The 23265-nt window shown below is 41.5% G+C and overlaps 1 pseudogene; it reads right to left on the bottom strand.

The window, feature by feature from the left end:
- Positions 1–558: 558 nt before the first annotated feature.
- LOC142175213 (nucleolar protein 56-like) lies at positions 559–21826 on the bottom strand (annotated as a pseudogene).
- Between the last annotated feature and the right edge of the window lie 1439 nt (positions 21827–23265).

The following is a 23265-nucleotide window of genomic DNA, read 5'->3' as shown; positions in this document are numbered from 1 at the left end:
GAACAAATAAGAGTACCTTGTGTTAGAATGAAAAATTCTATTGGGTCTAATCTTTTGCGCTCTATTACTATATAATTTATACATGAGTTTTTTATTTAGGCAGATCACCAAATGTGCCATCCATTTTAGTTTTGTAAACCTGTTCGATTATACATGAAGTTTAAGGAAGAAATAAATATTCTTAGAACTTGTGATCTTATATATGCCATGAGATTTATGTGGCTATTATATTACGTTATTAAAAATAAAATAAGAAATTTAAAGTTAAATTGGCTCTAAATGTAAGAAATTATTATTCCTTTGGGAACAAAATGAATCGACACCAAAGTTATGTGAAGATATAACATCACTATAAAAAATAGGATTATTCCGGTGGTTAAATTACGGTGGTTGGTTGAAAGAAACCGCCGCAAAATGGAACACAATACGGCGGCATTCCAGATGCCTGTCGCTCCCAAACGCACATGCAAGTATAGGCGGTCGTACAAGTAATATAATGATAAGAAGAGTGTCGAACCCACAGAGACTTGTGTTAACTACCTCCTAATTTCACTAAAATTAATATTCATTCGAGTCAATCAGAGTTATCTGAGAATAGAGAACAGACCAGAAAGATATCAAAGGACTTGTCTTACATCCCTAGACCCAAATTCTCACACACATATATATATGATAGCAACTTTTAGTAATAGCAACAAACAAAATCCAAAAAACAAACATATTGCCTGACCTTCTTGTATGATTTGCGATATTCATACCAAACTCTATGTAAAGAATAAAATCTATCTAGCAAAGAATGAGAACAACAGAAAGAAAAAGAATTCCTCAAGAAGAATACAAGAGATTATATTTAATCTGATATTAAAGAAAAATCTACGATAATATTTAAAGGACCGGAAACATGAATTGAAAAACGCAAATGAAGCACACAAGCAGCTGTGCAAAAAATGAGTTTGAATCAAATCTTGATTCTTGCAAGCTAAAACATTTATTACTTAGAGAAACTAAAACATAGATTAACATAATCTAAGTAGAACGAAGGGGTGAGGGAAGGGGGCGGATAGGGGATGGATTTAACAAAAAGGAGGGTTGGGGAAGAAGAGAAAAGTGAGTGACGTACCTTTTCCGACGAGCAGCGGTTGTCGACGGCTGGGTGGTGGTGGTGGGGGGGAGGGGGTTCTGGGGGTCTCAATGGAGGAAGAAGAGAGAAGAAAGAAAGAAAAGAGAAGAAGAAAGAAATGGGGGCGGGGTTGGGGGTTTAAAAGAATTCTGCTACTGATTTCGTCGCAATAATAGCGACTGTTTTGGTCGCAAATTTTTTAAAAAAAGTTAACCAAATTTTAAATAAGGTTGCATCAATTTCGGTCGCAAATGGTAAAACAAAATAGTTTGACTTTTAGTTTCCGACCGAATCTGTCGGAATTTCTTATCCCGAATTTTTGCGCCAAACGTTGTGACCAATGTTGTAGGAAACATAGTTGAAAGAATTTAAAAAAATATAACAAATATTATTTTTGAAATTTCTAACCGAATAAGTTGAAAATTTCCGACTAATTTTTTCGGTCAAAACTTTTCGGGCCCAAATTTGCTGTTTTTTGGTAGTGAGGGTAGAAGAAGAGCACTTTTCCAAATTTATCAAGACTACTAGCATGAGAAGTTAAACGAGCACCAACAACTTCACCAATTAGAGAAGCCAAATTTAGTGCTATGTCATGTATTTTAGGAACGAGATAATCATAAAGATTCTTCCTATATTCGACAAGGTCCATTACCCTCTATGCAAATATCTTGACATTAATCAAGTCAACTGGCGACAAATCCTGGCCCATAGATGCTTTTGCAGCTTCTACAAATTCTTTTGCTTTATCTTCATCTCCAACGATTTCTGTTAAGTCTGGAATTTTGTCTTCAGACAATTGGGATTTGTCATCAACAAATTTTGCTACTTTGGCATATAGATAATTGTCATTGACAATCTTCATCAACTCTGGGAAATGCCAAGAGTGCCATTCTCTGACTCTCATGGCAAAGGTATTAATATCTTTATCAAGAGTATCAAGTAGGACAATTTCCTGAGTAACCATATTGTCAACACAATTAACATTGAACTTGATCTTTGCTCTGCTGTAACTATGATTCAGACCAACTTGGGCTTTTATAACGACCCGACCAGTTATTTTGAGTGTTGTAGCCTCGTTCCCTATTTACTGCTCATTTTATACTTAATTGTTGTTATGTGACTTTCCGGGGTAGTTGATTCAGTTCCGAAAATATTTCGGAATGCAATGAGACACTTAATCTCGAGGTTGGAAGCTTAAGTTGAAAAGGTTGGCCTGATGTTGACTTATGTGCAAACGACTCCGGAATTGAGTTTCGATAGTTTCGATAGCTCTTTCGGGTGATTTGGGACTTAGGAGTGTGTTTGAATAATGATTTGGAGTTCCGTAGTTGATTTAGGCTTGAAATGGCGAAATTTAAAAAATTAGAAGTTTAGGAAATTGAGAAGTTTGACCGAGAATAGATTTTGTGGTTATAGGGCTCGGATTTTGGTTTCGGGAATTAGAGTAGATCCGTTGTATCATTTATGACTTGTATGCAAAATTTGAGGTCAATCGGGCGTGATTTGATAGGTTTGGGCATCGAATGTAGAAGTTAGAAGTTCAAAAGTTCATTAGGCTTGAATTGATGAGTGATTCGTGGTTTTAGCATTGTTTGATATGATTTGACGCTTAGAGAGAGTTTATATGATATTTTAGGACTTGTTGGTATATTGGGTTGGGGTCCCGAGGGCCTCAGGTGGATTTTGGATGGTTAACGGATGAAATTTTGGACTTGGGAGATTGTTGAAGTTTTTCTGGTGTACATGTCTGGTTTCCTTATATGCGATCGCGTGGGCAGGTCCGTGATCGCGTAGGCTTAATTGGGAAGATGAGGTTTTTGTTCTACGCATTTGCGAGTTGAGGGATACGATCGCGTAGTTGAGTGAAGCAGTGAATCACGAACACGTGGCTAAGGTCGCATTTGCGTAGAGTAAATGAGGCAGAAGCTAAGTCACGTGCATTTGTTTATAGCGGACGCGTGAAGTCATTCGCGATGGCGTAAGTTTGAGGGACAGTGCACCGCGTTCGTGTGAAGGTTTTCGTGTTCGCGTAAGTTTTATTTGTGGGGCAGCATAGTTGTGCTTCGCATTCGCGAAGCATTTTCCGCGATCGCGATTAAGGACATCTAGGCAGAACTTAAATATTTCAAAAACGAGGGTTTGAGTCATTTTACAAAATTTGATTTTGAGAGCTCGGTTGGAGGCGATTCTTGGAGAGATTTTCAAGGGAGTGATTGGGGTAAGTGATTATTACTTAGCTTTGTTTAAATTCCATGATTATATCTTTGATTTCATCATTTAATTAGTGATTTGTGTTGTAAAATTGAGAAAAAATGGAAGAAATTTCTTAGGCCGAATGTTGGGGATTTGAGAGAGATTTTGGTATCGGATTTGAGTAATTTTTGTATGGTTGGACTTGTGATTAGTTGGATGTTCGGATGTTGTAACTTTTTTCGGAGTCTGAGACGTGGGCCCTGGGGTTGACTTTTGAGTTGACTTTTTGACTTTTGATTAAGAACTTAGCATTTTTATATGGGACTAATTCCTATAGCTTGAGTTGATTGTATTGAATTATTTGTGGCTAGATTTGAGGTATTCAGAGGCCGATTCGCGAGGCAAGGGCTTGTTAGAGTAGAGATTTGCTGGGTTTGAAGTAAGTAACACTTCTAAACTTGGCTCTAAAGGTAGGAAACCCTGAATTTCATGTTATGTGATTGGTGTTGAGGTGACGCACATGCTAGGTGACGGGCGTGTGGACGTGCACCGTAGGAATTTTGACTTGGTCGATTCCGTGGAACTGTATAGTCGAATAATCTTGTCGTTATCTTTATATCCTCCATGTGTTAGAGAAATTGAGCTGCAAGTCATGTTAGAAATCATGCTTAGGCCACATGCTGGTACTGTTGGGACACACAGAGGTTGAGTTACATGTTGAGTTATTTTCTTAAATTTGAAATTTATTTACTCAGTCGCAGCTATTATTTGCATATCATATCTCAGTCTCTATTGCCATTTATTTACACATCATATCATCATTGTTTGGGCTGATTATCATGATTCTTGTGAGCCTGAGCCCGAGAGACAGGAGATATTGATGACTGAGTAAGGCCGACGGCCTGATTGTGAGGATATTTGTAGGATCGGGCTGCACGCTGCAGCATGTTTTATTGATTCATGCCATGATTGGCTTATTATAGCGCTCGAGATGGATTTGCCCCTCCGGAGTCTGCACACTCACAGTGAGTGCAGGTACCTGCTGAGTGTGCGATTGGGTGGATTGAGTGACTGTGAGGACTGAGTGACTGTGAGGAATGAGTGACCGTAAGGATGGAGTGAATGGGAGGATTGAGTGATTGATACTCTGAGAGTATGCATATGATTTCATCACTATTTTGTACTCCAGTTGGCATACGTAACTGACATGTAGATATCGAGATGCATCATTTCTTATCTCAGTTGTATTTGGCGTATCCTATCTGTTTGGGCTTTATCTGTTAAATTTGGAAGCATGTCTACCTTTCTGTATTGTATTTTCATAATTGAAATGTATCATGTGAAGCTCGTCACTGCTTTCAGCCCAATAATTAGACTTATTACTTACCGAGTTGGTTGTACTCACGCTACACCCTGCATTTCATGTGCAGATCAAGGTATTTTCGGACACGGTGGTTGTTGATTCTCAGAGTTGTTCAGCTATTCGGAGATTTTTGAGGTAGCTGCTCTGGCGTCCGCAGACCTTGTCTCTCCTCTCCTATCCCTTAGTTTTATTTATTCAGTTTCTGCTTTCTTAGACAGAGTATCAAACTTTGTATTTGTATAGATTCTCATGAACCTAGTGACACCCGGGTTTTGGGAAACTCCTATATCGAGTTGTGACGGTTTTTATCAGTTTTTATGAGATTTTTACTTATCTAAACCTATTTTAGTATATTTCAAATTTGAAAGTGTTGGAAATGTCTGAGTAGTCAGCTTGCCTAGTACCATGATAAGCGCCATCACGACAGGTTAAGTTTTGGATCATGACAAGTCTGTATCACAGCCTAGGTTACATCGATCTCACAAGTCATGAGCAGGTTTAGTAGAGACTAGCGGATTGGTACAGAGATGTCTGTACTTATCTTCGAGAGGCTGCCGAACCCTTAGGAAAACTTTAAATTCTTGTATTCTTGTCGTGCGAATTTATTGATTCTGGGAACTAAAACTTATGTTATTATATTCTCTCACAGATGGTGAGGATACGTGCTACCGGACCAGACGGACAGCCATCAGTACCACAAGCTAGGGCCACGAGAGGTCGGGGCTGCGGTAGGGGTCGCGGTAGGGGCCGAGGTGCATCTCGTACAACAGCTAGAGCAGCACCTGCAGATCCACCAGTTGCTCCAGCTCGGGAGCAGGTACCAGATGTGGTTGAGCCAGTGGGGCCAGCTCGGGCACCAGCTTTGCCCTTTGTGATTCCAGGCCTTCAGGAGGCTTTGGCTCACATATTGACTTTGTTCACTAGCCTTGCTCAGGAGGTTTCTGTTCAGACCGCGCCAACCACTTCTCAAGCCGAGTGAGGCACTCAGACTCCCACCACCCGTACTCTAAAGCAGGTGATGCAGGGACTTCAGAAACTAGAGGTACTACTAGCCCAGTCGGTTGTAGTTGCTCAGGCCCAGGTGGGCCCTGTTATGAGTGATGATGAGCAGAAGAGACTAGAGAGATTTGGGAGACTCCATCCTCCATCATTTAGTGGAGCTGAGTCAGAGGATGCGTAGGACTTCTTGGATAGGTGCCAGCGGATTCTTCGTACGGCGGGTATCCTAGAGACCAGTGGGGTCTCATGTACTACTTTCTAGTTTACTGGGGCTGCCTTCAGATGGTGATAGGCCTATGAGAGGCGTAGGCCATTTGGTGCAGCACCTCTTTCATGGCATGAGTAGTCTGTTCTCTTCTTGGGGAAGTTTGTGCCACAGACCCGCAGGGAGGAGCTGCGCAGGTAGTTCGAGCAGCTGTGTCAGGATGGCATGTTCATGACCCAGTATGAGATGAGATTTTCAGAGTTGGCTTGTCACGTAGTTTGGTTGGTTCCCACTGAGAGGGAGAGGATTAGGAGGTTCATTAATGGCCTCCACTATCAGTTGTGTTTTGTTATGACTCGGGAGAGTGCATCAGGTGCTACGTTCAACAAGGTGGTTGATATTGCTCGGCGTCTAGAGATGGTCCGTAGTTAGGAGCATGAGGAGAGGGAGGCTAATAGGCCTCGTGGTTCGGGTGGTTTCAGTGGTGTTCCTTCTAGGGGTCAGTTCTACCACAGCAGGGGTCGTCCTTATAGGCTCGCTCAAATGGCTCGTCCAGTTCATCGTGGTGCATCATCCAGCCATGGTTCGTACAGCGCACGTCCGGGTCAGTCATGTCTCAGTGCTCTCCCAACTCAGAGTTCATCTTGTGCACCTTCGGTTCAGAGTTCATCTACACCAGGTTCTTCTAGCAATTATTCGGGTACTCGGGCCCCGATGCAGTCCCTACCACTACCAGTGGGGAGTTGCTTCGAGTGCGAGGAGTTTGGGCATATATGGAGACAATGTCCTCGTCGCCCGGGAGGTCCAGTTCAGTATAGGGGTCAGGCTATGACTTCCGCACCAATTACTTCACCACTCGCCCAGCTAGCTCGGGGTGGGGCCCATACAACTAGAGGTTGCCCTAGAGGGGGAGGCTGATCAGGTGGTGGTCAAGCCCGATTCTATGTCATTCCTGCCAGGTGAGACTTTTCGGATGTGTTTCCTGCAGACCTGTCGGGCATGCCACCCGACAGGGATATTGAATTTGGTATTGACTTGGTGCCGGGCACTCAGCCCATTTCTATTCCTCCATATCGTATGGCACCCGCTGAGTTGAAGGAATTGAAAGAACAACTTCAGGAGCTTCTTGATAAGGGGTTTATTAGGCCTAGTATGTCGCCTTGGGGTGCACCAGTTCTGTTTGTGAAGAAGAAGGATGGTACTATGCAGATGTGCATCGACTATAGGCAGTTGAACAAAGTTACAATCAAGAACAAGTATCCTTTACCGCGCATTGATGATCTATTTGACCAGCTTCAGGGAGCGAGGGTGTTCTCCAAGATTAATTTGAGGTCTAGGTATCACCAGTTGAAGATTCGGGACTAGGATATTCTAACAACGGTATTCAGGACCCGTTATGGTCACTATGAGTTCCTTGTGATGTCTTTTGGGCTGACCAACACCCCAGCAACATTCATGTATCTGATGAACAATGTATTTCAACCATATCTTGATTCATTTGTCATAGTATTCATTGATGATATCCTGGTGTACTTACGTAGCCAGGAGGAGCATGCACATCACTTGAGGATTGTACTACAGAGGTTGAGGGAGGAAAAGCTTTATGCCAAGTTCTCCAAGTGTGAGTTTTGGCTTAGTTCAGTGGCATTCTTGGGGCACGTGGTGTCCAGTGAGGGGATTAAGGTGGATCCAAAGAAGATAGAGGCGGTTCAGAGTTGGTCCAAACCGTCCTCAACTACGGAGATTTGAAGCTTTCTCGGCTTGGCCGGTTATTATCGTCGCTTCGTGGAGGGTTTCTCGTCTATTGCATCACCTTTGACCTAATTGACCCAGAAGGGTGCTCTTTTCAGGTAGTCGGATGAGTGTGAGGAGAGCTTTCAGAAGCTCAAGACTGCCTTGACCACAGCTTCAGTTCTAGTTTTGCCTTCGGCGTCAGGCTGTTATACAGTGTATTGTGATGCTTCTTGGATGGGTATTGGGTGTGTCTTGATGCAGGAGGGTAGAGTGATTGCTTATGATTCGCGCTAGTTGAATCCCCATGAGAAGAACTACCATGTTCATGACTTGGAGTTGGCAGCCATTGTTCATGCATTGAAGATTTGGAGGCATTATCTCTACGGTGTGTCTTGAGGTATTTATGGATCATCGAAGTCTCCAACACTTGTTCAAACAGAAGGATTTAAATTTGAGGCAGCGGAGATGGTTGGAGTTTCCAAAGGACTATGATATTACCATTTTGTATCATCCCGGAAAAGCCAATGTGGTGGATGATGCCTTGAGTAGAAAGGCGGTGAGTATGGGCAGCCTTGCATTTATTCCTATTGGTGAGAGACTGCTTGCAGCTGATGTTCGGTCCTTCGCGAACCAGTTCGTGAGATTAGATGTTTCGGAGCCCAGTCGGGTTCTAGCTTGTGTGGTTTCTTGGTCTTCCTTATATGATTGAATCAAAGAGCGCCAGTATGATGATCCCCATTTGCTTGTCCTTAAGGACACGGTTCAGCACGGTGATGCCAAAGAGGTTACTATTAGGGATGATGCGGTGTTAAGGATGCAGGTTCGAATTTGTGTGCCTAATGTAGATGGGCTACGTGAGTTGATCCTTGAGGAGGCCCACAGTTTGCGGTATTCCATTCATCCGGGTGCCGCGAAGATGTACCAGGACTTGAGGCAGCACTATTGGTGTAGGAGGATGAAGAAGGATATAGTGGGATTTATAGCTCGGTGCCTAAATTGTCAGTAGGTGAAGTACAAGCATCAGAGACCCGGTGGATTGCTTTAGAGGCTTGAGATTCCGTAGTGGAAATAGGAGCGTATCACTATGGATTTTGTAGTTGGACTCCCACGGACTTTGAGGAAGTTTGATGCTATTTGGGTGATTGTGGATCAGTTGACCAAGTCCACATATTTCATTCCAGTTGGGAGTACTTATTCTTTGGAGCGTTTGACTGAGATCTACATCCGCGAGATTGTTCACCTTCATAGTGTGCCGGTGTCCATCATTTCTGATCGGGACATGTAGTTTACATCACAGTTTTGGAGAGCAGTGCAGCGAGAATTAGGCACACAAGTTGAGTTGAGTACAACATTCCACCCTCAAACAGACGGACAGTCCGAGCACACTATTCAGATATTGGAGGATATGCTTACGCGCTTGTGTCATAGATTTCGGGGGTTCTTGTGATTAGTTTTTGCCAATCGCAGAGTTTGCCTACAACAACAGCTACCAATCGAGCATTTAGATGGCTTCGTATGAGGCTTTGTATGGGAGACGGTGTCGGTCTCTGGTGGGATGGTTTGAGCTGGGTGAGGCTAGGATATTAGGTACTGACTTGGTCCAGGATGCTTTGGATAAGGTTAAGTTGATTTAGGATCGGCTTTGCACGGCGCAGTCTAGACAGAAGAGCTACGCTGATCGGAAGGTTCGGGATGTTGCTTACATGGTTGGGGAGACGGTACTACCCAGAGTTTCACCCATGAAGGGTGTTATGAGGTTCGGGAATAAAGGCAAGTTTAGCCCTCAGCACATTGGTCCGTTTGAGGTGCTTTAGAGGATTGGAGAGGTGGCTTACAAGCTTGCCTTGCCGCCTAGTTTGTGTCAGGCCCCAACCTCGGGAAGCGCGACCGGCGCTCAACCGAGTGAACCCGGCCGAGCAAGCCTATTAGATACTTTCTACCCAATTAACCCATGATCAAGAAAAGACGTGATTTCATTAATTAGATAGAAGGAAGTTCATACGTACAACATTAAACCGTTTCATTAGCTATTTCGCCTTTAAGTCTCAAAATACACAGATTCTTATAGTCTGAGTGGAACAAGTGATCAAACACAACATATACTTGTTTAACATTCCCAACACCCACATACAACCGACATATTGTCTAAGGAGCCTCTAAAGATACAAAAGATAGTAAAGATGGTGTCGGCAACAAGGCCCCGGCTATACCTCAAAAAGTGACCAAAATATAAATAAAAGGTTCAATACATGACCTCAGAATGAAATGGGGCTCACCGAGTCCGCTGAGAAGAGGATCTAGCATTATCTGTGATCAACATTGTCTGCTATGTAACCACCTGCATCCATTTAAACATGCAGTGCCCTCGGCAAAAGGGACGTTAGTACCGTCGAATAGCACTAGTATGTAAAGCTAAACACCAACTCAATAGAATGAATATTAATAATACAAGAGGAACATTCAACAATTCAATAAGGGCTTCAAATAGTATTAAAACAACAAGTTAAGGATTATATATGTTTTAAAGTCAATTTCCATTTTATTAGGTTGGCTGATCTTTAGTACCGATGTTCCACAATTCACAATACCTCTGTATTCTTACATGGAGTCTGATATCGACCCGATTGGCTAGGTCGTTTCATTTGAGACATTACCACAATTTCGTTATAATTTCCAGCACAGTACCACCATGTGTGCGGCATGGCGTCCGATCACGGCCCGATCGACTAGGACATCTTATTTGAGACATCAACTATTTTCACAATTTCATCAGCAATACCACTGCATTTTTACACGGAGTCCGATCTCGGCCCGATCGAGTAGGACATATCATTTGAGACATTACCTTTTTCAGTCAATCATCTCACATTGTACTTCTTTCATATACTTTCAATTCATTGCACTAGTGATTACGATTACAAAGTTATTCTTGGCACTTGGCCGTATTTCATAGTTCCAGTCCCCTTTTTCCACATTCAAATATCATTATCATTATCCACAATAATAAGGCTTCCCATTCAAGACATTAGATTCACATATGAGCAATTTGGGAATCTTAGGCACATAGAGGCTTTTCATATAATTTGGCATAACAACCTTTATTTCGATCTTGACATGAAGTCTTAACATTCCTAACACATATTCCACATTTTGAACATATTTTCAAATGGTAAGATTACATGATGAAGTATTTAGAATAAACATTGAACAAATATCGTTCAACACAACCACATTAGGAATAGCCAATTCAATAATGATCAAGGACGTACTCCAAACATATGCACAACCATATGCACAACTAGGCCTATCCACCTGCCAGAGAGCCCTAGAAACACATATTACAAACATATGCACAACCCAACGACATAACAAACTCATAACAGTACCAACCGCGACCTCATAAGTAATATATAATCAAAAGGAACACCTTTACATTAACTGAACAAGTGATACAAAATTCATAGGCGACAAGTTCATAAAAGAAAGGGTTACACAGCTATTCAAACAATTAAGGATACTTCTTCTTCATTTCTTCTTCGGCCTCCCACGTGGCCTGTTCAACCTGCTGGTTTCGCCATAACACTTTCACGGAGACAATTTCTTTATTCTTCAACTTTCGGACTTGACTATCAAGAATGGCAATCGGAATTTCTTCATATGACAATTCTTCATTAACCTCAATGGTCTCAAACCGGCACAATAGCTGACGGATCTCCAACTACCTTCTTCAACATAGACACATGGAATACCGGGTGCACTAATGACATCCCGGGTGGTAGCTCAAGCTTGTAAGCCACCTTACCGATCCTCTGGATGATTTTGTACAGCCCAACATACCTCGGACTCAATTTTCCCTTTTTCCCAAACCGCATAATACCCTTTATGGGGGAAACCTTCAAGAATACCCAATCATCTTCTTTGAACTTTAAGTCTCTGCGACGAACATCTAAATAGGATTTTTGACGACTCTGAGCAGTTTTCAATCGTCCTTAATGATCTTAACTTTTTTCATAGCCTGATGTACAAGGTCTGGCCCTATCAACTCTGCTTCCCCAATCTTGAACCACCCAATGGGAGATCTACATCTCCTACCATACAATACCTCAAATGGTGCCATCTGAATACTTGTATGAAAGTTGTTGTTATAAGAAAACTCTATGAATGGCAAATGATCATCCCAGCTACCCTTGAAATCAAGAACACAAGTACGCAACATGTCCTCAAGCATCTGAATAGTCCGCTCTGCTTGCCCGTCGGTCTGTGGATGGAAGGCTGTACTAATATTTACCTGAGTACCCAAACCTTGCTGAAATTTATTCCAAAAATTGGCCGTGAACTGAGCCCCTCGATCGGAAATGATAGAGACTGGAGTTCCATGTAGCCTGACTATTTTCTTGATATACAACTGAGCATACTGTTCCGCTATGTCGGTAGATTTAACAGGCAAAAAGTATGCTGATTTCGTGAGTCGGTCCACAGTAACCTAAATTGAGTCAAACTTGCGCGGAGTGCGTGGTAATCCTACCACAAAATCCATATTAATCATCTTCCACTTTCACATTGGAATTTCTATGTTTTGTGCCAACTCACCAGGCCGTTGATGTTCGGCCTTCACTTGCTGACAATTAGGACACCTTGCCACAAAGTCCGCCAAATTCCTTTTCATATCATTCCACCAATAGATTTCATTGAGGTCGTGATGCATCCTCGTAGAACCTGGATGCACGAAATACCTAGAAGCGTGAGCCTCGATCATGATTCTTTCCCGAAGATCATCTAGATTCGGACCACATAGTCGCCCTTGGTACCTTAGTGTACCATCATCTATGCTAAGAGTAAAAGCCATAGTTTTATGTTTTTGAATCCCCTCCTTCAATTGCACCAAAAATGGATCGTTGTATTGCTTCTCTTTGACTTCCACAACAAGCGATGATTCAGCCCTATTCTGCACAATTACCCCTCCTTCATTAGAGTCAGTAAGACGAACTCCCTGTTACACCCCATTTTTTTTTTGTTCGTGAAAGTACGCCATATATAAATTGATGAAAGCTCGAAAAATGTGATGTTACATCCTGCATTTTCGTACGTTAAAGTTTCATCGTAAGTTAATCGACATAAGTTCGGGAATGAGATTATCTTGAGATTATAAGCATTATGCTATTTCAAACAAGTGATGAGTAAGTGCCGTGAAGGATAAAAGGTAAATAAATTAAAGAAAATGAGTTTTGTCGAAGGTAATCAATTTTGGGATATAATATGATCCGATCCATAATACCCGGCGTTTATGGACTAGTACCATACAAGGTACCATATGACCATGATAGTATGATGTATAAGGTGTATTAAAAATAAGTAGTATTTTAAGTAATTTGAGATAATTCTTAATTATGTGGGTAATTGGTTAATTATTGATTAGTGAAGAATTACCAAGTTAATTAAGTTAATTGAATAAGGTTTAATAAACCTTCACGTGGCAGCCAACTAAGTCCACCTAGTGACTCTTAAACTCATGTGAAAGGTGGCATATTTTGAAGGTTTGGTGTGGCTAAGTCACCACATAAGTGGGGCCCACACCCAAAGACCAAAATAAACCTCTCTAAATTCATTTCAAGTCTCTACAAGCACAAAGGAATTTCAGCAAACTCATTCATAAATGACTTCATGTTAGCAATGTGATTTTTGCTACAAAACAATCATACGAGATTACGTAATGTTATAGCAACGGAATTTTATAATTTTAAGGAAGTACGGTGTAACCCTTTTCAAGGATATCACACGGATTTTTTCCTACTCCAGGTATTTTAAGGCTATCCCGTCTTTCTTTTTGGCATGATCTATATGAAACGAATGAAACTAGCAAATGTACAATTTTCATAAATGACTATTCATAAAAATATTAGGGGTGTCTATATTCTTGATTCCCCATATGAATTATTATTATATCTTATGTTCATGGGTCTCAGAAAAATACGTATTTGATAAAATTTATCCGACAAGTATATTATTTTTATGACATTCCGAGAAAATCGTATTAACGTATTTCTTATGCATTTCATGTATTTATACATGTACATTGACCCATGATCAGATGGAGTTATATACGCGTATATTATATGTATATGAGATATGGGAAAAGGTTATGGCGTTATATACGCACCACCACCTGATCAGCTAGTATACGTTGATAATTTTGCCCACAGTGGCCTAGATGATATGATGGGATGCCCTTAGTGGCTTGATGATGTTATGAACACATATATCTATGAATGGTATGACATTTATATGCATATGAATAACATTATAAATCTGAAGTGATTCATAGAATTATTCAGATATACATGTCGAGTCTTTTACTCCATGTTTCTCTCTTGTCTATTATTTACTGATTTTCATTCCTTACATACTCGGTAAATTATTTGTACTGACGTCCCTTTTGCCTGGGGATGTTGCCTTTCATGCCCCCAGGTCTCGATAGACAGGTCGAGAGTCCTCCAAGTAGGCGATCAGCTCAGCGGAAAAATGTTGGTGCACTCCATTTGCTCCGGAGTTACTTATTTGGTCAGTGTGATTTATATGTGTATTGTTTGGCATGGCGGGGCTCTGTCCCGACCTTTATGACAAATATGTATTCTTAGAGGCTTGTAGACATGTGTCGTGTACGTAAAAGATTATATGGCCTTGTCGGCCTATGTTCAGTGTACGAGTTGTTATTTTGGTCTTAGAGGCCCATATGTCTGATGTATAAGCTGGTATTACATGTTGTATTCTACCTATCTCACGGTAGCCTCTCCGCCTCAGTTATCTATGATAGTATGATATGTTATGTTGGTACTCGATTGAGTAAGGTATCAGGTGCCCATCGCGGCCCATCGGTTTGGGTCGTGACACTCCCAAACTGGCCAATCGATGGACTTCCTTGGCTAATGGCCTTTGATATACCTCCAAGTGTGCTAAACTACCCATAGATTTCCGGCTAAGAGCATCTGCCATAACATTGGATTTCCCGAGGTGATACTACCACACACTCTTACTCCCTTGATTAAGATTCTCAAACTCTGCGGCACGGGCTGCCCTAGTCTCGGCAGGCAAGAAATGGTCCATGAAGGCGTCAGCAAACTCACTCCACCTCGCTCGAGGGCTCCCCTCCTCCCGAGAGTCCTCCCACAACTCAAACCAAGAATAGGCCACCCCTTTCAGGCGGTAGGCGGCCAAATCCACTCCCTCCGTCTCATTAGCATGCATAACCTAGAGAGTCTTATGCATATCATTAATGAAGTCCTGTGGGTCCTCCTCGGGATTAGCACTCGTGTACACCGGAGGATCCAACTGCAGAAATCTGTTCACCCTAGAACTAGTAGAATCCCCTTGTGGGCTAGAAGATGTGGGTGCAACATTCGACCTTTGGGCCTGAGAAGCCACTATCTGAGTCGGCATCTGAATAGCTCCTCTAAGATCCCCATCAGAAATACCAGAACCGAAAGCTGGGGCTGGAGGTGGAATCAAAATATCGGGTGGAGGAACCGTTGCACCCTCAGTAGGTGTAGGAACTGGTGTGGCCTGGTCCGGTGTAGTAGAATCGGGCAGTGTATCAGTCAGGGGATTATCCTCACCCCTCGGGTATTCACCCGCCTCACCAAGCAAAGGGTCAACTGCCACTCCTAAGGCGACATTGGCTCCTTGGCCAGTTCTTGCTCTCTTTTTAGGTGCCATATACTGAAAGTTAAAGGAATGCACGAGTTAGAGGAGGAACAATTGCACAATTAGTTTCATCGCACGATCCAGAATATTAAAGAAGGGTATTGTTCCTAAATGTCCAAGTAGCCTCCAACTTATAGATGTGGTCAACAACACACCGATAAGAAGGACTCTACCAGAAACGGCTCCGAGACATCCTAGGTCACTTTAAAACCTTAGGCTCTGATACCAAGTTTGTCACGCCCCAACCTCGGGAAGCGCGACCGGTGCTCAACCGAGTGAACCCGGCCGAGCAAGCCTGTTAGATACTTTCTACCCAATTAACCCATGATCAAGAAAAGACGTGATTTCATTAATTAGATAGAAGGAAGTTCATACGTACAACATTAAACCGTTTCATTAGCTATTTCGCCTTTAAGTCTCAAAATACACAGATTCTTATAGTCTGAGTGGAACAAGTGATCAAACACAACATATACTTGTTTAACATTCCCAACACCCACATACAACCCACATATTGTCTACGGAGCCTCTAAAGACACAAAAGAGAGTAAAGATGGTGTCGGCAACAAGGCCCCGGCCATACCTCAAAAAGTGACCACAATATAAACAAAAGATTCAATACATAACTTCGGAATGAAATGGGGCTCATCGAGTCCACTGAGAAGAGGATGTAGCTCTATCTGTGAACAACACTGTCTGCTATGTAACCACCTGCATCCATTTCAACATGCAGCACCCCCGACAAAAGGGACGTTAGTACCGTCGAATAGCACTAGTATGTAAGGCTAAACACCAACTCAATAGAATGAATATTAATAATACAAGAGGAACATTCAACAATTCAATAAGGGCTTCAAATAATATTAAAACAACAAGTTAAGGATCATATACGTTTTAAAGTCAATATCCATATTATTAGGTTGGATGATCTTTAGTACCGATATTCCACAATTCACAATACCTTTGTATTCTTATACGGGGTCCAATATCGAACCGATTGGCTAGGTCGTCTCATTTGAGACATTACCACAATTTCGTTATAATTTCCAGCACAGTACCACTATATGTGCGGCATGGCATCCGATCACGGCTCGATCGGCTAGGCCATCTTATTTGAGACATCAACCATTTTCACAATTGCATCCACAATACCACTGTGTTCTTATACGGAGTCCGATCTCGGCCCGATCGGCTAGGACATCTCATTTGAGACATTACCTTTTTCAGTCAATCATCTCACATTGTATTTCTTTCATATACTTTCAATTCATTGCACTAGTGATTGCGATTACAAAGTCATTCTTGGCACTTGGCCGTATTTCATAGTTCTAGTCCCCTTTTTCCACATTCAAATATTATTATCATTATCCACAACAATAAAGCTTCCCATTCAAGACATTAGATTCACATATGAGCAATTTGGGAATCTTAGGCACATAAAGGCTTTTCATACAATTTGGCATAACAACCTTTATTTCGATCTTTCCATGAAGTCTTAACATTCCTAACACATATTCCACATTTTGAACATATTCTCAAATGTCAAGATGACATGATGAAGCATTTAGAATAAACATTGAACAAATATCCTTCAACACAACCACATTAGGAATAGCCAATTCAATAATGATCAATGACGTACTCCAATTACATGAACACCATGGGATTCGATTCTAAGAAGAAGGGGGTTTAGCCAACATACCTCAATTGAGCTTCTTAAAACTCTAAGATATTCTGGAATATTAGAAACTTTAATCTATTTTAGCAATATAACAAAATTAAACCAAAATTAGGAAGATGATCATGATTCTAGCTCATTTGAGCATATTATCAAATACTAAGTGTGCATCAATGTTTTAAGGCCCTTTTTGTTGAAGATTCCATCATTCCCCAACCCATTTTCTATCATTTTTAGCTCATAATCTTCCCACATACTTCAAGGATACATGCATGCAAGATAAGCACTCCCATCCCCATGAATTACCTTACTAATGGCCCATTCTAGTTACATTTTAAAATTAAGAGTCTGGGTGATAGAATCTTACCTCTTAGGAAGAATACCTAGGTGCCTCTCTTGATAATCTTTAAGGTTTTAAATGAGAATTGAAGAGCAATTTGATGAAGATCACTTTCTCCCTCTAGGACCCTCTTTCTCTCTCTCTCTCTCTCTCTCTCTCTCTCTCTCTCTCTCTCTCTCTCTCTCTCTCTCTCTCTCTCTCTCTCTCTCTCTCTAAAAATATCAAAAAATATGATCAAAATGGTCCAAGGTAGGTGTTTTAACGGAATAGGGTCGGGTTTAAAAATCCCAAAAATGACGCTCCGGAACGGGTTCTGCGGATGCATATGCGACCACATAGTGGTTATGCAGTCCGCGAAATGACCGCGAAAATGGGTGCAAGAATCGAAAAGAAACTGACCTGGTCTGCGGTCACTATACGGCCCGCAGACCTATTCTGCAGTCGCATAGTGCACCGCAGAACGGTTCTGCGGTTACATAGTGCACCGCAGAACCTCCCTCCAAATAATCCCAAAGCGGGATATGCGACAAGAGTGCGGCCAGTGAAATGGTTATGCGGTCGCATAATGGCCGCGAAATTGACATCAAAAGTGGCCCAGAAAACTACCCCACTCTACCACCAGTCTGTGATCCGCAGAGTGGTTCTACAGCCGCAGAATAGGCCACAGAAATGCCTACTTCTGCCCAGCATTTTCCTTCAACTCCCAGCGTACTGATCAATCCAAAAAGTCTGAACCACGGCGAGCTTGCTCGCCGCGAAGAATTTCTACTATTATTAACCTCCACGCCTACTTTGGCATCACAGAATCCGGGTTTTTAGGAAAAATTTTACGAGGCCTTACAGTTTGTCAAGGGTTCATCTAGTGTTTTGTGTCTCTATGCTCCGGAAGTATGTCAGAGATTCGTCTCATGTTTTGGACTTCAACACAGTTCAGTTGGATGGTGATTTGACTTATGATGTAGAGCCAGTGGCCATTTTGGATTGACAGGTTCAAAAATTGAGGTCAAAGAACATAGCTTCAATGAAGGTGCAGTGGAGAGGTCAGCCAGTCGAGGAGGCTACTTGGGAGACCGGGCAGGAGATGCGGAGCAGATATCCATGCCTATTTGAGACTCCATGTATGTGTCTAGACCCGTTTGAGGAGGATTGTTTGTTTAAGAGGGGGATGATGTAACAATCCGACCGGTCGTTTTGAGTGTTGTAGACCCATTCCCCTATTTACTGCTTATTTTACACTCAATTATTGTTATGTGACTTGACGGGGTAGTTGGTTCGGTTCCTGGGATGTTTCAGAATGAGTTGAGAAACTTAGTCTCAAGGTTGGAAACTTAAGTTGAAAAGGTTGACCGGATATTGACTTATATGTAAACGACTCCAGAATGGAGTTTTGATGGTTCCGTTAGCTCCATTGGGTGGTTTTGGACTTAGGAGTGTGTCCGGATAGTGATTTGGAGGTCCGTAGGTGATTTTGACTTGAAATGGCAAAAGTTGGAAAATTAGAAGTTTGGAGAGTTGAGAGATTTGACCGAGAGTTGACTTTGTAGTTTTTGGGCTCGGATTTCGATTCCAGAAGTTGGAATAGGTCCGTTGTATCATTTATAACTTGTATGCAAAAATTTAGGTCAATCGGACGTGATTTGATAGGTTTCGGCGTCGAATGTAGAAGTTAGAAGTTCAAAAGTTCATTAGGCTTGAATCGATGCGTGATTTGTGATTTTAGCATTGTTTGATGTGATTTGACACTTTGAGCGAGTTTGTATGATGTTTTAGGACTTGTTGGTATGTTCGGTTGGGGTTCCGAGGGCCTCGGGTGGATTTCGGATGGTTAACGGATCAAATTTTGGACTTGGGAGATTGGTGACGTTTTTTCTGGTGCACAGGTCTGGTTTCCTTATACGCGGTCGCGTGGGCAGGTCCGTGATCGCGTAGGCTAAATTGGGCAGCTAAGGTTTTTTTCTGCTCGATTGCGAGTTGAGGGATGCGATCGCATAGTTGAGTGAAGCAGTGAATCGCGAACGCGTGGCTAAGGTCGCGTTCGCGTAGAGTAAATGAGGCAGAAGCTCGGTCACACGCATTTGTTCATAGCAGACGCGTGAAGTCGTTCGCGATCGCATATGTTTGAGGGCCAGTGCATCGCGTTCGCATAAGGTTGATTTGTGGGGCAGCATAGTTGTGCTTCGCGATCGCGATTAAGGACATCTAGGCAGAACATAAATATTTCAAAAATGAGGGCTTGAGTCATTTTACAAAATTTGATTTTGGGAGCTCGGTTGGAGGCGATTCTTGGAGAGATTTTCAAGGGAGTGATTGGGGTAAGTGATTCTTACTTAGTTTTAGTTAAATTTTATGATTATATCTTATTTCATCATTTAATTAGTGATTTGGGTTGAAAGATTGGGGGAAAATGGAAGAAACTTCTTAGGCTGCATTTTTGGGATTTGAGCGAGCTTTTGGTATCGGATTTGAGTAATTTTTGTATGGTTGGACTCGTGGTTGAATGGGTGTTTGGATTTTGTAACTTTTATCAGATTCCGAGACGTGGGCTCGGGGGTTGACTTTTTGACTTTTGATTAAGAACTTAGCATTTTTATATGGAATTAATTCCTATAGCTTGAGTTGATTGTATCGAATAGTTTGTGGCTAGATTCGAGGCATTCAGAGGCCGATTCGCGAGGCAAGGTCTTGTTGGAGTAGAGATTTGCTCAATTTGAGGTAAGTAACACTTCTAAACTTGGCTATGAGTGTATGAATCTCCGAATTTCGTATTATGTGATTGGTGTTGAGGTGACGCACATGCTAGGTGACGGGCGTATGGGCGTGCACCGGAGAAATTATGACTTGGTTGATTCTGTGAAACTGTATAGTCGAATAATCTTGTCGTTATCTGTATATCCTCTATGTGTTAGAGAAATTGAGTTGCAAGTCATGTTAGAAATCATGCTTAGGCCACATGCTGGTATTGTTGGGACCCACAGAGGTCAAGTTACATGTTGAGTTATTTGCTTAAATTTGAAATTTATATACTCAGTCGCATCTATTATTTGCATATCATATCTCAGTCTCTGTTTCCATTTATTTACACATCATATCATCATTGTTTGGGCTAATTATCATGATTCTTGTGAGCCCAAGAGACTGGAGAGATTGATGACTGAGTGAGGTCAAGGGCCTGATTGTGAGGATATTTGTAGGATCGGGTTGCACGCCGCATCATGTTTTATTGATTCATGCCATGATTGGCTTATTATAGTGCTTGGGCTGGATTTGCCCCTCCGGAGTCTACACACCCACAGTGAGCACAGGTACCTACTGAGTGTCGAGCGCGAGTGTCGAGCGATTGGGAGGATTGAGTGACTGTGAGGATGGAGTGACTGTGAGGAATGAGTGACCGTGAGGATGGAGTGAATGGGAGGACTAAGTGATTGATACTCTGAGAGTATGCATATGATTTCATTATTGTTTGAGATATCGAGATGTATCATTTCTTATCTCAGTTGTATTTGGCGTATCCTATCTGTTCGGGCTTTATCTGTTAAATTTGAAAGCATGTCTACCTTTCTGTATTGTATTTCCGTAATTGAATTGTACCATGTGAAGTTTGTCACTGCTATCATCCCAATAGTTAGACTTGTTACTTACTGAGTTGGTTGTACTCACGCTACACCCTACACTTTATGTGCAGATTCAAGTATTTTCGGACACGGTGGTTGGTGATTCTCAGAGTTGCTCAGTCATTCGAAGATTTTCGAGGTAGCTGCTCTAGCGTCCGCAGACCTTGACTCTCCTCCCCTATCCCTCAGTTTTATTTATTCAGTTTTTGCTTGCTTAGACGGAGTATCAAACTTTGTATTTGTATAGATTCTCATGAACTCAGTGACAACCGGGTTTTGGGAAACTCCTGTATCGAGTTGTGACGTTTTTTATTAGTTTTTATGAGATTTTTACTTATCTAAACCTGTTTTAGTATATTTCAAATTTGAAGTGTTGGAAATGTCTGAGTAGTCGACTTGCCTAGTGCCATGATAGGCGTCATCACGACAAGTTGAGTTTTGGGTCGTGACAGCTTTCTCCAGATCTCCGGGCTTTAGCTTTTCAATAAACTTCTCAAAATGCAAGCGCACTCCACGCAGAAGCTCAAGAATAAACTCATTGTTTTGACAGGAAATCTTAGTTACTTCATGGATATGAGACCCAAGCTTAGGCTATCCTAAACTGAACTTAGCCTTGTTACCCTCCTTGAATTTTGGGAGACTTCGCTCTAAGAAATTCCTTAGTTTCTCAGTCATTTGCTCTTCAGAAACAACATTGCATTGATTGAGGGCGTCCAGGGCTGACTCAAATGGGATAAAAGCTTCAATCTTTACGACCTTCACGAACCGACTGAGATCAGTAATGGAGCTACGAACTGCCTCCGTGTTTTGCCCAATTTCATCAATTCCATGAGCCAAGAACAATGCGTACCCAGACGCCGACTCGTACAATAGATACAGTGCCATGTACAAGTTTCTTGAGGTTAAACTTCTCTCTTGGTCTCAGCCCCAACATTCCAGAGTTGTGATCGTTTTACCAATCCTATTGCTTTCTAATTAACTCTCCCTTTCATACGATTCGCTCATGGTTGCTAATTAATCAAGTAAATTCTCTCGAATTACTACTCACCTATTCAAAATAGATTAATGCCTATATTCCTATGGAATCAACCTATTAAAAACGCATTAAGATTATGATATTAAATTAAGCATGGTGGCTAGCTATATTCCTATCCTAACCACAACCCTCCCCCCCTCCCCTCTCCCATTCAGAGTTAAGATCATGCTCTCTTTAATTCTTTTCTAATCTAGACATAGCTTTCCCAAGCATAGCATAGATAGTAAATAGAACCTAACTGTTGGCCAGACAATTAAGCAATTATTCATAGAATTAAAGAAATAACCATATATTAGGGAATTATGATCAAGGTAAATTCAATTTCGAACAACAATATTCATGATTAAATCATAACCCAGAACTTATGGGTTTTAGCCACTCATGATAAAGTTAGATAATTTCACATGTGTTTGAATAGTTGAAAATACTAAGAAAAATAAAGAAAAACTGAGAATCCTTGCTCCTGAGTATTGCGTGTGTGTGTTTTCCTCTCAAAGTGGAGTCCCTCCCTTCAAAAGAGGTTTAGACTTCTTTTTATACGAGTTGGGGGGGAGGGGGAGGGAGGGTGTAGGACTGATAACCTTTTCCCGAGCGAAGGGGGAAAACAATCTTGTCACTTAGTGTCCAGGGTAGCGCTAGCCTGTTGGCCAAATATTTCAGGTTTGTAATTTGCGCCACGGGTAGCGCGATGCACTACCCTGGATGCTAGAATTCGGTACTTGTCTATTTTTCATCTTCTTTAGCTCAAACTCATGCTTATTCATACCATTTCACTCCCAATTGATTCTTACACATATAAACACCAAATATTAGCTCAACCCATTGATATAACACATTAAATTCAGAATAGAGCAAAATATGAGGCGATTCATATACAAAAATACATACTTTTGGCCGAACATCAACGCCATTAGTGAACCATCGCTAAATCTATCAGTTTTAAATAATTCTTTTCCCTCGACATATTTAGAACTTCCGCTATTATAATATCAAAAACACATCTCTTTTCTCTCTCTCTCTCTCTCTCTCTCTCTATACGCCTTCTCTCTATCTATCTCTCTCTAAAAAGGCTATTCTCCCAAATCGTTTGAGGTCATGGGATTCATTTAGCGTTTGGTAAGGAAATTAGATTTCGATTCATTTAAACATGGTAATTCATTTATATATAGCCTTTTTTTGATAAATATTTATTTTCTGTTTCAATTTGTTTGTGTAATTCCTTTCAAAATGCTATATTAGCTGCCGATTTTACTGACTTAAGGCGTGCATATATGTGTATTGGATGGAG

Source organism: Nicotiana tabacum, chromosome 21 (genome assembly GCF_000715075.1).
Source record: "Nicotiana tabacum cultivar K326 chromosome 21, ASM71507v2, whole genome shotgun sequence".
Lineage (NCBI taxonomy): Eukaryota > Viridiplantae > Streptophyta > Magnoliopsida > Solanales > Solanaceae > Nicotiana > Nicotiana tabacum.
This window is presented reverse-complemented; position numbering and strand designations above follow the sequence as displayed.